The sequence below is a fragment of the Nannospalax galili genome, unplaced genomic scaffold (assembly GCF_000622305.1).
Source record: "Nannospalax galili isolate Female #2095 unplaced genomic scaffold, S.galili_v1.0 scaffold918, whole genome shotgun sequence".
Lineage (NCBI taxonomy): Eukaryota > Metazoa > Chordata > Mammalia > Rodentia > Spalacidae > Nannospalax > Nannospalax galili.
In genome coordinates this window covers 5779148-5796844 of record NW_008343216.1, presented here as the reverse complement: position 1 = coordinate 5796844, position 17697 = coordinate 5779148, and the positions used below count along the sequence as shown (strand labels likewise).

Genomic DNA, 17697 nt, shown 5'->3' with positions numbered 1-17697 from the left:
AGTTTTTTAATACATTGGCTTGTTCATTTGTTTTTGTCTGTTTCTCTAGTAGACTGTAAGCTTCATGACAATGGGGTTTTTCTTTAGTTCTCTGCTTATTTCCGGGGCCCAGAACTGCGCCTGTACTAGGTGTTCTATAAATGTTTTAAACGAATAAATGACTTCATGCAGGGACCCTGTCCTTTTCACCTTCCACATCTGTCAGATGTTGGGACATGTGCCTTTGAAGTAGTCCTGGTTATAAGCTAGGATACACATTCTTTTTCTAAAACTTCTTTTTCTTCAAAGAAGTTGGATTTGAAGAATTCTGTAACTTTGGATTCAGTTTTTTACTATCAAATTAAAGCTAAAAATGCTGCCAGGAAGGAGGGAAAGCCAGATTGGAGGGGGAGGAGGCGAGAGGTAGAAGAAGAACCAGAGAGTTGGGGGAGGAGATGGCGGAAAGATCCAGGAAACCTGAGGAGAGGCAACAAAAACCAATTAAAGTTAATGAACTACAGCTAAGCTTTTTATTTTAGTTTTTTTCCCTCTCACAGTATACCAGTCTCAACTTGGAATTATTTTTCTTGGAGAGATACTTTAAAAAAAGTAGATTATTTCCTCCCTACCCCCATGCTCAGAAAAAAAAAAAAATAACGCTTTAGTCAACAAAAGCATGAGGGTACGTTTTGTATATCTTTCTAGTGGATTTGTCACTTGGCCTTCAGCCTTGGTCCTATCATGCACTGAAATCTGGCAAACTCCCAGAATGTCACAAATCCTGCTCTCCTCTAGCTTCACATAAGCTGAGAGTCGGCCCTACTGAGTAGTTATCTGGAGGCAGGAGGCGGAGGTCCAATTGTAGTATCTAATATTAGAAATAGAGACGCCTCCAATGGATTTTGGCAGACTGAGCCTAGAAAGAGTGGCTCTGGCTCTCCCACTCAAACGTCTTAAATAGTTTATATATCTGTTTGATTAATTTGGCTGGAAACATGACTGCAGTTAATGTATTAGGTATGAAAGTTTAGGGGAAGATTCTTACCTCAATTATACCCATTCTCTAGAATAACTTCTGTCAAGCCAGCTCTGTCTAAGGGATAAATGCTAATGATAATGAAACATTATCTTGTATTTATTGAGTGTTTCATTGCCCACAGTACCCCACAAATCTGAATATGAATGAAATATACTTTATGAACATGTTCTATTCATTCAGCATTTTGGCGAAACATCACATTCAAATATGTAATTCCGTTCTAAAATGTAAAAAGTTGTATAAACTGATCTAAATCACTTCAAAAGATATTTAAAATCTGAGTTTCTGACATTCAAGTTTTCCATTTGAAGTATATCTTCAAATACTCTGTTCACAACAATCTCTTCCTCACCCTCTCCAACTGGCATTGTGTAATTGTCTTCTCTCACAAAAATTAAGGATTTGTGAAGATAAGTGTGTCCATAAGGAATAGGTGATTGAGTGCTAACTTGTCTATCCATCTCTTTGCTTAAGAGATGCTGCAGAGGATCTAGGTATGGTGGTGTACACCTTTAATCCCAGCACTCAGGAGAAAGAGGCAGTCATAGCTCTCTGTGAGCTCCAGGCCAGCGGGGGCTACAGGGAGACCATCTTTTAAAAACAAAAGGAATCCTGCTGATTCGTTTGATGCAGCTTTTCCTTCATGGGAAAACTTTACAATTAGAAAGATTACTGAAAACATATGTTGTAACTTTGATCTTGGCTCACCTGGTGTTTCATTTACACACTCATCCATTTACAAATACACTCAATAGTCACTTGTTGAAATACTGTCATAGATAGAATTTACACTCATTGATGGCTTGAGACATCACAAAATTAGTAGAAAATAATTTTTCTACTAATACATTAATACATTAACACTGGTACATTAACAGGTGGATAGTAAAAAGTCTGAATTTTCCAAGGTAAATATTCATATTTCTTTCTTTTTCTTTTCCTGGGCCTATGTAATTTTAAACTCTATTTTGTTCCAGGGCACTCGCCTCTATATAAGCCTTTTATGTCTATATTCCTCTTAAAATGTACATTCAGATATGAGTGGGCCTGCTCACATTTAAAAAGAGTAAAAGTGTTTCCTCCCACATTTGAACACATGTCTTGTCTTAATATAAAAACCTGAAAATAAAAGTGGACTTTTTCCCTTTAGGTATTTTAGTGTTGCGCTTCTTTATTTTATATGACTTGACTCCTTTCGATTGTGAAGTCAAGATGAAGCACAATTGGGTCAAAAATTCTCCATCTTGCTTTTCTATCCATGTATGAACAAATATAGATATGCACTAGACATACAAGGAGAGAGAGATGATTATTTCAACTTTTAACTTTGCTTTGCATATTTTCCATTATTATACATTAAAGCTTATCCTGTCATCTTGTCCAAAGGTTATTATTCTTACCTATGTAAAGAGTGCCTACAAGTAATGTAAACAAGATAAAGGGGGCACCCAGCAATATAGAAAGTGTATGAATGAATCATGAAAGGTGAATGGAAATGTGTAATAAACCTAAAATCATTCCCCAATTATAATAAATATGTAAACTTAAGCCTCAGTAATATAAATCTTTGCCAACCAAGTTGTCAGATGTTGGTTAGTTTATTTCTACTTTTAACTCAATATTAATCATAAGGACATTAAATGCATTAATTCAGTTTTTATTTTGGTAAAAATAGTTACAGTCTTTTCAGAAGCCAGATGGAAAATACGGAGGAAGAGTTGAGTATTAATAACATCTCTTAGATTATATTCTTAAGAAATGGAATTTGTTTTATATGTGCAACACTTTTAGTAGTATTTATAATGAAATTTAGGAGTAGTTAAATATCCAACAATAGGAAAATGACTAAATGAGTGATGGACATAACCATGAGAAATTGAATGTTTGCCATCATTTAAAAACATTTAATGCCATGAAGGCAATCTTAGGAGAGCAAAATAAAGTATTAAACTGTATCTAAACTATAATTTTATGAGTTTGAGGGCATTTGCTTGATTCATTTATAGCTGTCTGACCTCAGAGCTTAGAATAGTGCCAGACATTAGTGGGCAAGCTATGTATACATGTGAAGTTAAGTAGAGAACAGATATGCTACGTGTTTCCACCTACAAATAACACATGCACACAATATAAGAGCAAGCACTGCCAGGGGATCAGAAAGTTCACATCTACATGTTGAGCATTACAGTTTTTATTTTTGTATTACTAATAATTTTCTATATTGTATAACCAAGATAGACAAAACTTACAGAACTAGTAGTGTTGTTCTCTATGGTTAATACATTCACCTTAAGGGCTGGAGAGGTGGATCGGTAGCTCAGAACATATACTTATCTTGCAGAGGCAGAGGACCTGAATGTAGTTCCCAGCACCCACATCAGGCTGCTCACAGTAGCCTGTAACTCCAGCTCGTGTTCACACATACCCACTTGAAAAGTACTAAGATAAATATTTTAAAAATAATTTCAACTTGAGGAAATATTTTTCATTTGTGTTTTCACATGCCACAACTATTCTTGATGAATTTGGTGTATTTTCCTGTTAATCGTATAGTTTATGATTAGGATTAATTCTCTGCCAGTGCAAGGCTATTCCTTTCAGCTGAACCATACTTTGCAACAATGATTTAAGTGATTTTAAATCTATTTCAACAGTATTAGTAAGCAGGATCAATCTATATCTTTTTCTCTTATTTATGACAATTTGTTATAAAATATTGCCAATGACCTCTGAGTAGCAAAATATAGCAAAAAAATAGAGCTCATATTAATGTACATATCTGTCAAGCTACCCTAGGGGGAAAAGTTATTTTGACTAAGATTTTAGTAAAGCTGACAACCTGTGTCTAGTCCTTACATTTTTATAGCTACGTATTTGAATATTTCAATCGTTTCTGGGATTTTATTTGTATAACGGCAAACTCAATATTTTCTTCTTCTTAGGGTCTACACTTTTGAGGATGAGAAAACACCTGCTTCTTTCCTGAATAGCATCTAAGTACCTCTCCCTGATGCCTTGCTCTCTCAGAATTCACCAAGGATGGATTGACTTTCACATCTGCATTGTTGAGTAGATTGCTTTCTCCAGATAACTTTAGAGATGTTCTTCAGTTTGCGGAGATGTTGTTCATTTCACTTAAAAGTTTAAGTACATTTAAATGACAAGACGCTTTCTTACTATGTCTTTGAAATGTTCATGTCTGAATTCAATGTTTATTTTGCTCATTTTATGGATTACAGAGATAATCCACCAAGAGGATCAAGATTCTTTTGTTCTTGCTTCTCTATGAAAACTGGCAATCATATTATTACCTCTGGAGATTGTTACTGAACCCACCAGCTGTACCTTCTATTCTGTGTTTTACATTTCTGTCATATCAGAAGGCTATGCTTTATTTTAACTTATGCTTTGAAATGAGTTTGGAATTATAGAAATGTTGTAAATGGTATAATTAGCTGAGCATGGTGACTTATGCCTTTAATCCCAGCAAAAACCTCTTGTGCTGGGACTCTTTAGTTGTCAACTTGACACACCTGGGTAGAGGGAGCCTCAGTTGGTGAATTGCCTCCATTAGACTGGTCTGAGGCCTTGTCTGTGGGGCATCTTCTTTGATTATTGAGTGTTGTAGGAGGGCCCAGTCCACTGTGGGTGGTGCCACCCCTGGGCAGGTGGGCTTGTGTTGTATAAGAAAGTAGGTTGAGCATGAGCCAGGGGAGAAAGCCAGTAAGCAGCATTCCTCCATGGCCTGTGCTTCAGCTCCTGCCTCCAGGTTCCTGCCCTAATTCCTACCTCTGGCTCCCTGATGAACTGTGACACAGGAGATATAAGCCAAATAACTCTTTCCTCCCCAAGTTAGTACTGGCCAGAGTGTTTTGTCACGTCAATGGAGAAACAAACTAGAACACCCCTTTTACCACCTCCAACTCCCTTTCTTAAATTGAGAGCTAAGCAAGTACACTTGTGTTTCATCTGAATACTTCTATATTACCTTTAAAAATATTCTTATACATAAACAAAGTTTAATTACATAAATCAGAGGAATGGCATTGATATGATGTAGTAATTTATTATTGCAATGAAGTAGATAACAGTAGTAAAACAACATATTCAGATTTGGCCAGCTATTTTAATAATGTCCTTTTTAGCAAAATATTTTTCTGGTCCAGAGTCACAGTTATGCTTGGTTATTATGTGTTTTTTGTTTCCTTTATCCTGGAATAATTCTACATTTTTTTATTTGTTTTTCATGACCTTGTGATTTTCAAAGACACAAGTAGAGGCTATTTTGTAGCACATCGCTCAATTTTTGGTTCATATGATGTTTCTTTTTAATCAGATTTCAGCTATAGGCTTTTAGCAGGAATAACCATGACAGGATGCTATGACCTCAGGAGGTATGTGGTACTCATTCACCACTACTGGTGAACTAACTTTGCTCATTTGGTTAAGGTGGTGTCTGCCAGGGTTCTCCCATAAATGTTAATATTTCCCCCTTCATAATTCATGAGAATATTGTGGTGAGATACTTTGAGATTTTGAGAATATACTGTTTCATCAAATATTCATCCTGTAGTTTTAGTATCTGTTGAGAACTTGTGTTGGAATTACATTCTGCAATGATTATTTCCATGTAGTAAAATTTTAATTCCATAATTTTTCTGTATTCTTTAGTTAATACTTATGTAAGGAAAATATTCTTTTTTCTTCTTTGTCATCTACCTATTTGTTTTAGAATGACTTCATTTGTTCTAATATTAATTTAATTCAGTGAATTATAAAGAACTATTACTGTTTATTTAGATATATAATTTGTCCCAGATCTGTTCAATTGGAGCAGCATTCAATCTATTTGTGTGTGTGTGTGTATTTTATCATGTCTCTATTTTGGGGTGAACTAGTTGTGAAATTTATCTTTTTTCCAGAAATAAAGTTGATCAAGCTCATGTTTTACAAACTGAGACATGAGTGCTAGGTGTGGTCACTGCTAGCACGGTAACACTGTTCCTAGGCTGCCTCAAAAAATACATACATATATATAGGGAGGTTTAGCTATTCTCTCTCTCTCTCTCTCTCTCTCTCTCTCTCTCTCTCTCTCCCTCTCTCTTTCCTATCTAGCTTCTATCATCCCATTTTCCCATCCATCCATCCATCCATCCATCCATCCATCCATCCATCCATGGTTTAACATAGATACCTTTCATTAAAATTCAACATCAGAATTCCTTTCAGACATTCTCTTTTCTATAGTTGTAACCCTGACCTTGAACAATGAGCAGTCTGGTTGGTTTGACCAAGGTGAAACTAAAAAACAGAGTAAAACAAAGAGGTATTATTACTGTGTAGATAATTTTTGAAAATACCAAATTTTGTGCACATTTCCTACTTTCTTTTAATGCATCATTCCCCTTCCCTTTACTTCTGGGAGTTAAAAATATTCACACAAGTGGATTATCTTGAAGATTATCTTCAAATGGAAGTCTTATTTTTGTGCTGAGAGTTTTGTTTATTGAATAGCAAGTGTAAGCCTCTGAAAGGTTTCAATGTCCCATGAGCCAAGCAGCAGTGCCTCAGGGAGGGACAGTGGGACTGGTCCAGTCTGGCACTAGTAGTAGAGATCCATGTCTGAATAGAATTTTAAATCAATAATAAAATCTAGCAAAATCCATCTGATTTACATTAAAACCATGCTTTGGCAAGTTCAAACACTTTGTAGTGATGAAATAGTCTTCTGTTCTGGGTTGGAGGTGATGCTCTGTGAAAATACAGCTAGACTGTCCCACTGACACTCTGTCTTCCTACAAATGTTCAAAATACTATTTCATATTTGTTTAATTTTTTACTGGAGAAATATGTTGTGCTTATCAAATCCTACCGGATCTGAGCCAGTGAATAAATTGCTACCATTGTTTCTCGCATGTGAATGATGAACATACCCTATAAGGAGACATTTGCATAATTCATTTTTATGTATCTCCTTCAACCCTAGTTTGAGAAAAATGACCTAAGAAATTTGTTTAATCTTTAAAAGTAGTTTTTGGAATGATTGTTTCAAAGAAGTTTTTTTTTTCCCCATAGCTAGTAAAGTGTGTTTTGTTGTTGTTTATGATGAAAATGATAGACATGCGAAATGAATCTTTCTAATTTGTAAGAACACATTCTCATGCTCTCATTTGAGAGATACTGGATAGAATCTGAAATTGTTCTCCTATGTCACTCAAAGAAACATCTCACACTTGTCCTCCCTAGAAATGCTATTGGATCTGAGAACATCTGTAAGAATCTGAAATATGTTTCCCCCACATCTTGCTTTAATATTTCTATAGATATCAGAAATTCTCACAGTTTCTGTGAAATATTAGTTTTACTGAACAAATACCACTTACTCCTATGTCTTGAGTAGTACCAATCTGAACTGAAAATGCGTCAACTTTGTTAGCATCCTAAAATTCTACTTTTAAAATTATGAGACGTCCATAAAAAGAGATTGGGTCATGACAGAAACCATTTTAGACCAAGTGACTAAGAAAAAAACCTGGTTTGTTAGAGATAAAAACTGTAAGAAATGTTATTGCAGAATATGGTCCTGTAAGCAAAATAGGGACCATCTTCATTGGAGCAGACATTCCCATTTGAAAGAGTCCATGATCAGGCTTGCTGACTGTTGATGCTCCTTCATAGAAGAAGGGAGTGGGGAAAGTCATTGAACTTTCACCTATGGGTCCAGCCACGCATACCAGTCATTCATTTGCAATTCTGCCCTAATTCTGTGCAGCAGCCTTGGCTCCTTGGAGGTGATAGAGTGTATCTGCTGGAGGACGGTAATTGAGAAGTGATTCCATCTAAATAGCTATGGGGAACCCATCCTTCATGCTGGGTGAAAACTTTCCAGCTTTGGAGTCACCCACGCTCTTGCCAGTAACCTTCACCCATGTGCTGTAGGAAATCACACATAAACTTACTGGTTCCACAGGGTGAAATTTGGTGGAATGGCACTTTGGTTTGTCTTTGGGGCTTTGTGAGGTGTGGGTAGACTTTGCCTACCTCTCCCTAGGGAAGCTATTCTTACAACAGATGGCCATGTTAAATCTTCCTTATGATTTTAGAATCGGATTATGTGAAAAAGACCTTGAAACTATCTTCCACATAAGCTTCAAGGAGGAAATTTAGTTACTTTCTAAACTGGTAGAGAGTCATAAATTTAATTTTTTTTCATGACTATGAAAATTAAATTTTCTGAAGCTGTCCATGTCCTCAAACTGTTTTTTTGAAATATGAGCAAATATAAATGGTTGTTTTATTTACTGCTAAAAACTTACTAACTGGGACTTTTCTAAGAATAGAACTGTTTAATTTTGGTTATAGGTAGAACTTAATTTTAATATATCTTTTAAAAATAGGTATACAGCGTAAAACTCTCCAAGACAGTTTTTTAGCATATTTGAATGATTCTTAATTTAAATACCTTAAAGACTTTACAACATTGATTTGATTCCAATGGATGGCTTTAAACTAATTCATAATAGGTAAAAGGCATTTTACTCAAAATATTTAGCAGTTCAAAAATCTCTATTAATCTTAACTCTACTTTTACTTAGTTACAGTATATGTGCTTTACTATATGAGGACAGGATTCTAATCCAGTTCTTCCTTTAAGGAGAATTTGAAGTTGATGAATTTACTTGATCTCTGTCAAACCCAATCTTGTAAAATGAAAATATAAATTCCTTCCCAGCCTATCTCACAATGCTATTAAAAAGTCACACAAGGTGAATACATTTGGAAGAGTTTTGTAATTTGGAAATTTGTATAAGTTTAAATAATGTTTTTAATTTTTTTCAAATGTAAAATAGTCTAATGATCTACCTTTCAACTCTCTACCTCCTAAAAATGATATGGAATGATATTTCTCAAAACAGACTGTGCACTAGAATCGACAGGAAGACATATTAACAGTGGGCTGGGCCCATTTTGAGTCTCTAGACTTGGTTTGGGACCTGAGAATTTCCATTGGAACAGATTTCCAGGGGGATATTATGGGTGCAGTTCCAGGAAACATGCACTAAGAACCACTGAGGTCCTGGCGTGTTAGTGCTTACCTTTAATCCCAGAACTCTGAAGGCAGAGGCAAGCAGAGTCTCTGTGAAATCAAGGCCAGTCTGGTCTAACAGCAAGTTTCAGGTCAGCTGGGGCTAGAGGGAGACCCTGTCTCAAAGCAAAACAAGACAAAGCAAAACAAAAACTACTGATTATAACTCAGGGCTGAGTGTATACCATGCAAACAGCACTGCAAGTTTTAAAAATAAACTACATTTACATTCACACTGTGCGAGTCTTCTAATCTTTATTGAATTTCCAGAAAAGTAAGAGCAACACTGAATAAGAATCAGGGGCATAATATGCTATGGGAAGATGGGGGTTGGGGGCAGGTATAAAGGTGATTAAGATGTTTTGTTTAAAATGCACAAAAATTCAATAAAAATACTCCCATAGTATTTTATGAAAATTAATATCATGTTTTGTGATACTGCTTTCTGGCTCTGACCAAGACATCATTATTGGTTGCCCAGTTTCATAGCTGAGTAGGGTGAGAGACAGTATTGCTATCTGAACTCAAGGAGTCCCTGAATATGGACTTTAATTTGTTTGTGATTCCTTTTCAATTAAAAAGGAAAATCTTTGACTGGAGACATGGCTCAGCAGTTAAAAGCATTGCTGTCCAATCATGAGGATCAGAGATTTGATCCCAACACTCAAGTAACAAGCTAGGCATCCCACAAACAGCTAAACTCTGGCCCCAAGGGATCCAATACCCTCTTCTGGCCTCTGCACACACATGTGCACAACACACACATATAGAGAAATAAATATCACAAACATATAGATAAATAAATTTTAAAAAGGAAAAAAATTGTTTTGGTCTTTTTGAGACAAGGTCTCCCTGTAGTTCCAGGTGATCTGGAGCTCACTATGTAGACCAGGCTGGCCTTAAACTCAGAGATCCACTTGCCTCTGCCTCTGGAATGTTGGGATTAAAGGTGTACACCACTATGCCCTGCTTAAAAAGGAAAATGAAGCATGAAATATTTTTAAAAATTCCAGTACTCTCAAGAAGGGGTCATCTATGCAGAAGGAGAGGAATAGAACATTCTTGTGACATGTTTGTTGCTGCTCCTGCACCTGGAAAATGTACAGAGTTAAATGGTTTATTTTCAGAATATTTTGCCTTTTCATACCTTGGAGAGGCCATTTTTTACGTGAGTGTAGATCTCTAGATACACGATGGCCAATGTGTCTGAAAATAAATTTACCACTAGTATAAAAATAATAAGGAAAATATTGATGACAAAAGAAAATAATGTACACTTAATATTATGCAAGGTGTAATCAAAGCATGTAGAAGAAATCAACTTAGGGTACAGAACACTCATTTATTTTAAAATTGCTTACAGTGTATATTTTACATAAAATGACTCTTAATATATTCACAATGACTTGGATAGTAACTTTTGTTTAACTTTACTACATTAAAAAAATAGATTTGAAGATCAGATCTTTAAGGGAAATTGGAAAATTTCTTTTCTCTTTTTGTATGCATTGTTTTACCAGAGACAGATTCCTTCTTAAATTAGACTAGTTCTTTTCATACAATGCCTTTAGGAAGTAGAATTGTACCAAATGGCATTAAATACCACCCAGAGAGTTTATGGTTGTTGGAATGTATGGCTAAAAAAGATATATTTTGGTTATTTTTTTTCTTCAAAGTATTTTTATTGAATTTTTGTGCATTTTGAACAAAACATCTTGATCACCTTTATACCTGTCCCCCATCCCCATCCCTCCCCCACCGATTTCATGCATTTTGTCATTTATATTAAGGCTTATCAAGTTCAGTTAGTGTACCCATATGTTCCTTAGTGCAAGTTCATTCACTGAACTCTAGTCAGCCTTTCTAGAGTCTCTTCCTTAAAAAAGATCAGCTCTCCCTCACCCAGAAGAGATCAGTTGCCAATGGTTCTTCAGCAAAGATTGGGACCTACTACCTATTTCCCCAGTTCTGTGCTAGGTTTTTGACTGCTTGAGTTTGCATGGGTTTTGTGCATGCCGACACCATTGCTGTAGGTTCATATGAGCAATGTACCAAGAGCCTGTAAGACTCTATTTCCACATGATCATGCAACTCCTCTCCTGGCTCTTACAATCTTTCTGCCCTCTCTTCTGCAATTGTCCCTGAGTCCTGAGTGGTGGAGTTTAATACAGGAGTCCTGTCCAAGGACTCACACTCTGCAGACTCTTATTCTCTACTCTTTGACCATTTGTGGCCTTTTGTATTCATGGACCTCTGTTGCATCAGGGAACTTCATTGATGACAGTTGAGAGATGCATTAATGTTCTCTTGATCCCTTGTTCCACTATGTTCTGTGAGCTTTAGGTGTAGAGGTTCCATTGTAGATGTGTCACTTTAGGTTGGGCATTTCACAGATAATTACTCTCTGTGTTTTAATAGTTGTGGTACTCTGTAATAGTCTCCATCTGTTGCAAAAGAAGCTTCTTTGATGGATGGTGACAGACATGCTCGTCTATAAATATAAGGATCCTTATTTAGCATATAGTAAGTACTTACATTTGTTTAAGGTTGTGACAGTTTTAGGGTTTCTCTCCAGCCATGTATATTTGGCTATGTTTACAGTGCCACACATGAGTTCCCTCCCACTGAGTGGGATTTAAGTCCAATTAGGTAGCTGTTCATTACCCCCAAGATAAAAGTGTGACTACTGTCCCAATGTAGTTTGCAGTGCCGTCATTGTTGTGATCGTTAGGCCTTAAAGCTGGGGTTGGATCATTTATTGATGTTCTCCCTCAGTAGCTTGCATAGGATTCTCCACAACTTTGAGAGTCATCTTTCTGGGAGTAGGCTTCCAGGTCAGTACCAGCTCCATTGCTCCAAGTCCTGTGCCTGAAACTTGTCCTGTCTTCAATAAAAATGTCTTACCTTCAAGTTCTGGGAGGCAATCAAGAGCTTTGGCAATAGCCTGTATAATTTTGAGAGTCTCTTGGACTACTCTGGCCAGTAACTCAAAGGGAGGTTTCTCCTGTCTGGCACTGTTTCTTGTTATATAGCATTTAGCTATATACATGGACACATGTAGAAATGTTGTATGTGTACTTTTACAGTAGGCTTTTGAACTAATACATTTCCCTCTGAGTTTTCAAAATAGCTAAGCATTATTTATCTCCCTGTCTAACCTTCCTTTCTCCCTCCAAAGTTAAAGTAACCCCATTTTGACTAATTTTGTATGGCTTTGTAGGAAAAGATGCTTCCCAATTCTCTTCCCTTAGAATGAGTCATCAAAGGGAACTGAAAAAGTAATGTTATGAACTATTATAGAAAATTGTGATGTAGATGATAGTTTCTTGAAGAATGTTTTGCCAAGATTGTCTGTCTCTTCTAGAGTATATGGCTACTTTGTATGGACATTAGATAAAACAAATAGAGTGCACTCACACAAACACACACACACACACACACACACACACACACACACAAAACCACACTTGAAAAGCAAAAATGCAGTACATTTGATTTCAGAAGTTACATTTCTTAGAAGCTGAGATTATTATTGTTTGCCAACACAGAAATCCAACATTGCTTTTAATAAATCTCAGACTATAAAGGTAAGAATTCTATAATTCACCTTTGTTAAGCAATTTTTGAAATTACAACCATGAAGCATTGTAACTATGTCACCTAAATTTAGGAGTCACCACATGTATGATAGATTAAAATTTGAACTGAAAATGATAAAATTCACCCTCAAGGAAGATCCTACATACCTTTTATGTAATAGAACCTAATTACTATAGATCTAAACAAGCAATATCTCTAGATTTCTCTTGCTGATAAGACTATTCTTAATTCTAGGGCCTCAGTGCAGCAGAGGTCTGAAGTTAAAGTCAAGAAACATTAGAACTAAGGAGAATAAGCCATATTTAAAATGCCAAACAGAATTACAAAAAACACCAACCAAAGAATTCCTGCAGAGTTACAGAGGAGGAAAATCTGGCCTGTGACTCAGGTTAGAAAGAAAAATAAATTAGGAAAACAAATATCATCTGCTGTTTGATAATGAATAAAGACATTATGTAACCACAGCAGACTATTTGTATTTTCCTCACACAGTGAGTCTGAGATGCTCAGCCTGGTTTTGAATATTTTGAAATTATCAGGTGCTTTTAACTTGTGACCCCATCTTTGCACAATGGTAGCCTCTAACAGTTGTTTGTCTTTGCTGGATACTTGTTTGAATAGAAAAATCTGATTCGAAGTGGAATTTATATTTTACCATTTCAACTTCTTTCCAAAGCTTTCTACAACCTTTGTAGTACATCTCAACACTAACCTGGTACCTAAATATAACTATCCCCATAAAGAGATTTTTTTCCCTCTTTGATTAGATAGTATATCTTCTGATGTGTCATTTAAAATCTAGCCTCTTGAGCCTATGTGTGCTAGTCCTTTATTTTGGAGTCTCTGTTTCCCAAGTAATTTCTTTTTCAGTTTGAAGTTAATGTACTATTGCCTGGTTGACAAACAAAATGACTTAGAAAGGCATCTTTCTTGATTACTGTGTAAGACTGGATAAATGATTCATATATTTATGTGCTACTTTTGATGAAAAATGTCAAAGATCCATTTTTTTGTTCCCCTCTCCCCCTTTGATGATGACCATCATCAACTTTCTCTACTTAGAATGAACTTAGAAGACATTTCCTTGGGGGTCCACAATTATAGATTACTAAACTCACTGAAGCGTAACTAAATTTGTCTAAGGCCTAAAGTACAATTACTTCACTGGTAAAAATTTTGTTTAACCTGTACGTGCTTTTTTATATTTATAACTCAGTGGGTATTTTTACAAAGACATTCAAAAAATGATATTTAATCCAAATGTCAGTAGCTCCAGTTTTGCTATGTGTATCATTAATATTCTAAACATCTATTACATCAAGTATAAATGGGCTTCATTATGTCTACTCTGAACTGACTCTGTAATTTCCATTTCTATCTATATTTTCTCTCTGCACTAAACTGGGTGAGTATATACACCTCTGTTCTCTGTTACCTGTATGTTAAATACCCTAATTGCAAAATTTAAAATTAGGCCTGTCTGACTTTAAAAATTTTTTAATGTCAGATTCTTGGGAAGACACTGGCCTAATGGGCCGGTTAGTAATCATTCAATCAATCAATACAAGCTTCCTCTTGTTTTTATTGTGTCAGTTTAACACAGAATGTTAGACTTCCCATTCTTGGAAATTCAGCAACCCGTGCAGGGTGCTCAGATCGACCTGTGCTTTGTTCAGTTTCTTCTTGTGGCATTTGAGAGGGGCCACAAAGTAGTAATTAAATTGTAATCCCTCAATTGTGGTAAGAATGGATTAGGTGTTAGCCTTTCTCTGTTATCCTTGCACTAATTTTTAGAGGGTGGGGCTCATCTCATGAGGTTTTCTCAGATCCTGCCAATCATTGTCAGGAGCTTTTAAATAGAAACACTTTTCAACACTTCAGAAGCTCCTGAAAAAAGACTTGCACATTTCTTTTGTTGTCTCTTTGGGTTTCTCGCTGCTAATGACTCCTGCCAAGATGTATAAATGGAGTGGTTCAGCTGGGAGAAGAATCTGCGGTTTAAAATGTGTCTTGTTCTATGACAATTTTTCTTTGATTTTGTGACTGAGTTGGGACAGAAAGTACAAGCTAGGAAAAGAGAGGATCTCTTAGCCAGTGCAGTATAGATCACCAGAGAGCAGCTGATTCCATTGGATCAGTCTTCTATCTGAAGGACCAAGAAACTTAAATTCTTTGGGAAAAGGAGAGTGAGACTGAATGGGAAAGTCTGGAATTCTTCGAAAGCAGGTAATATTAGGATTCCAGAATTTATGAAAGCTCAATAAAGATGACATCTATGGTTTGGAATTTGCAAAGAAGTATGCTTATCTGTATCAGTAGTTATGAGGGGCGCAGTAGTGCCAGTTCAGTCGGCATGATTTGTCATGGAGAGATCTGGGTAAACAAGGACAGTAAGTTATCCAAGGAATTGATGTGACAATCCTGCAGCCCCTTCCCAGCTTCTTTATTTCATATAATTCTCTTGAATTAAGAGGATGATGTGTGCTTTTTCAGCAAGGCAGCTGCGAGGACTCCAGGATGCATAACTTCATGAAGATGCTGACCCGCAAGACCATTACTCTCAAGGTGGAGCCCAGTGACACCTTGACAGAGAATGTCAAGGCCAAGATCCAGGACAAGGAAGGCATCCTTCCTGACCAGCAGCGGCTAATCTTCGGGGCCTGACTCTGTACAACTACAACACCCAGAAAAGAGTCCACTGTGCACCTGATGCTGCACCTGTGCTGTGGCATCGAGTCATCTCTTTGCTACATCGCCCTTAAGTACAGCTGTGACAAGATGATCTGCTGGAATGCACCCCCATGTGGTCAACTGCAACAAAAAGAAGTGCGACCACACCAATAACCCGCGCCCCCAGCCGAAGGCCAAGTAGAACTGAGGCAGCCTGTGGGGTGACCTCCAGGACCCTAATAAAGTCCCCTTTGTTGACTGGGGAAAAAAAAAAAAGAGTATGATGAATAAACAAAGTACTTAGCCAAGTACTTTATTATGGTATGTTTATAACTACATATACATGTGTCATATTTTAATTTCATTCTATTGATTTTAGAATGGTTTAGTAGATAAATCACGGAAGAGGAGTAGTGAATATTCAAAACCCTAGGTTATGATAATACTTCCATGGGTGAAAAGGGGCCATTTATTTTCTTAATAGAGTTTTGAAATGTAGGTCAAGGCATACTGAAAGTCAGTGACACACTCAAACAATCAATATTCCTTGATCTGATATTGGATAAAAGGAGGTGTAACTTTGTCTTAAGAAATCCACAAAATGAATGATCCACTTTAAGGGTTGATTTCATATCTTTATCGGTATTGATGATATGTGGCTATGTTTACAAAAGTTGTCATATATGCAGAAATCAAGATGGGCATTGAATTCTCTCTGGAATCTTGCTTAAATCAATTGAATAAAATATTCATGAAGGTACATTTTGTGTGGAGCTCCTAATTGGGCTGAACTGAGTTGATGCAGTGCACGCTTGTAATGGCAGAACTGAGCAATCAATAGTGGGGAAGTATTGGAGCACTGACAGTCAGGCCCCAAATAGTCAGGACTCAAAAGTACAACTTGCTTAAGATTAGGTCTTATGAGATGCTGTGGCATAAGAGTAGTAAGGATATTAGGTCTTCAAATTCATTTGGATTATGGTGCTCCATATTTTCAAGTATCTTTGGTGAACGAGAAGAGAACGAGATAAAATGAACTAAGGCAGAAAGGGCCTTCAGTCCAGTATATAAAGGACCGATAATGCTATTTCTGTGTAACAATTTATTCCATGGATATAATTTTTATTTTACATTAGTCCTTCTAATTCAATAACTTATAAATAAATTAGTAATAACTTAGATATTTCAACAGTGTAACAAAAAACAGATTTGTAACTGTGAGAATGACTCTGGGACCACATCTCAGCTTGCAACAATGTAAATAAGCTTACTAGGTCTTGGGCTCCTCTTGTAACCTAAACATAAAGTTTTAATCACCCATGACCACTCCTGGCCTTCAACTCAGAACAATGTATGTACATGGAGTGTGTATGTGGTGAAAATATTATTACTGAAAGCAGCAATGTTGAAAGAAAAGGGATTAGCCTTCTGTATTATAAACAACAGGTGGGCTAAGATTGATAACATCTATTTGTGGCGGTGAAAATATTATTACTGAAAGCAGCAATGTTGAAAGAAAAGGGATTAGCCCTTCTGTATTATAAACAACAGGTGGGCTAAGATTGATAACATCTGTTTGTGGATGTGATCCTCTTCTATGTCAGTCGAGTCAGAAGGGACATTATCCTCTGATAAAACAAGTGCCCCCTTTTCCCATGTCAATGCTACGTTTCAATAAAGAGCAAGCAAGGCCTTTGTCCCTTAGCACAGTTTCAGTTCTGGGAGAAGTTTGGAAGGAACAAGTTCTCAGATCAGATTGGGTCCCACTCTTAGTTTTAATGGGTATTAAAAGTTAGGCTGTTTTTGCTCAGGTATTACCACAATGTGGTGGTGCGATGCCACCACAAAGGCACAAAGGCACTGGTTTTGAGGATCCCAGAATTGATAAGCAACTGAATGTCCTGAAGACATGGATTGAAGTAGGAAAGAAGTGAGATAGAAGAGTGCAAAGGCAGAATGACCTCACAGTGAAGAGAACTTTAAGCAACAAAATGAAGATTTAGCACTATAGACAATGGAAGAGAGTAGATACCTTTTAAGTGAACCATGGTTATTGATTATAAAAATATTGTCTGGTAGAGATGGAAAGAATGCATCAAGTAAGGAAACACTGTGAGGAGGTAAATTCAGAAGGTCTTCGAAGGTCTAAGTAATTAGTAAGGTGCTGATACAGAACTGAGGCAATGGAAATGGAGAAAAAGTTTTAGATCTGAGCAGCTGATGGCCTTGTCTCAGAGCACTTTGTATTTTGTAGTTTGAGGATGGAGAGGTGAGAACCAGACTCTGAACTTTGCACATGGATAAATGGGAATGGCTAATACAT

At 36.5% G+C, this 17697-nt stretch overlaps 1 pseudogene; it reads left to right on the top strand.

Annotated features, from left to right (window-relative positions):
- The first annotated feature begins 4029 nt into the window (after positions 1-4029).
- Positions 4030-15576, top strand: LOC108491152 (annotated as a pseudogene).
- Positions 15577-17697: the final 2121 nt, after the last annotated feature.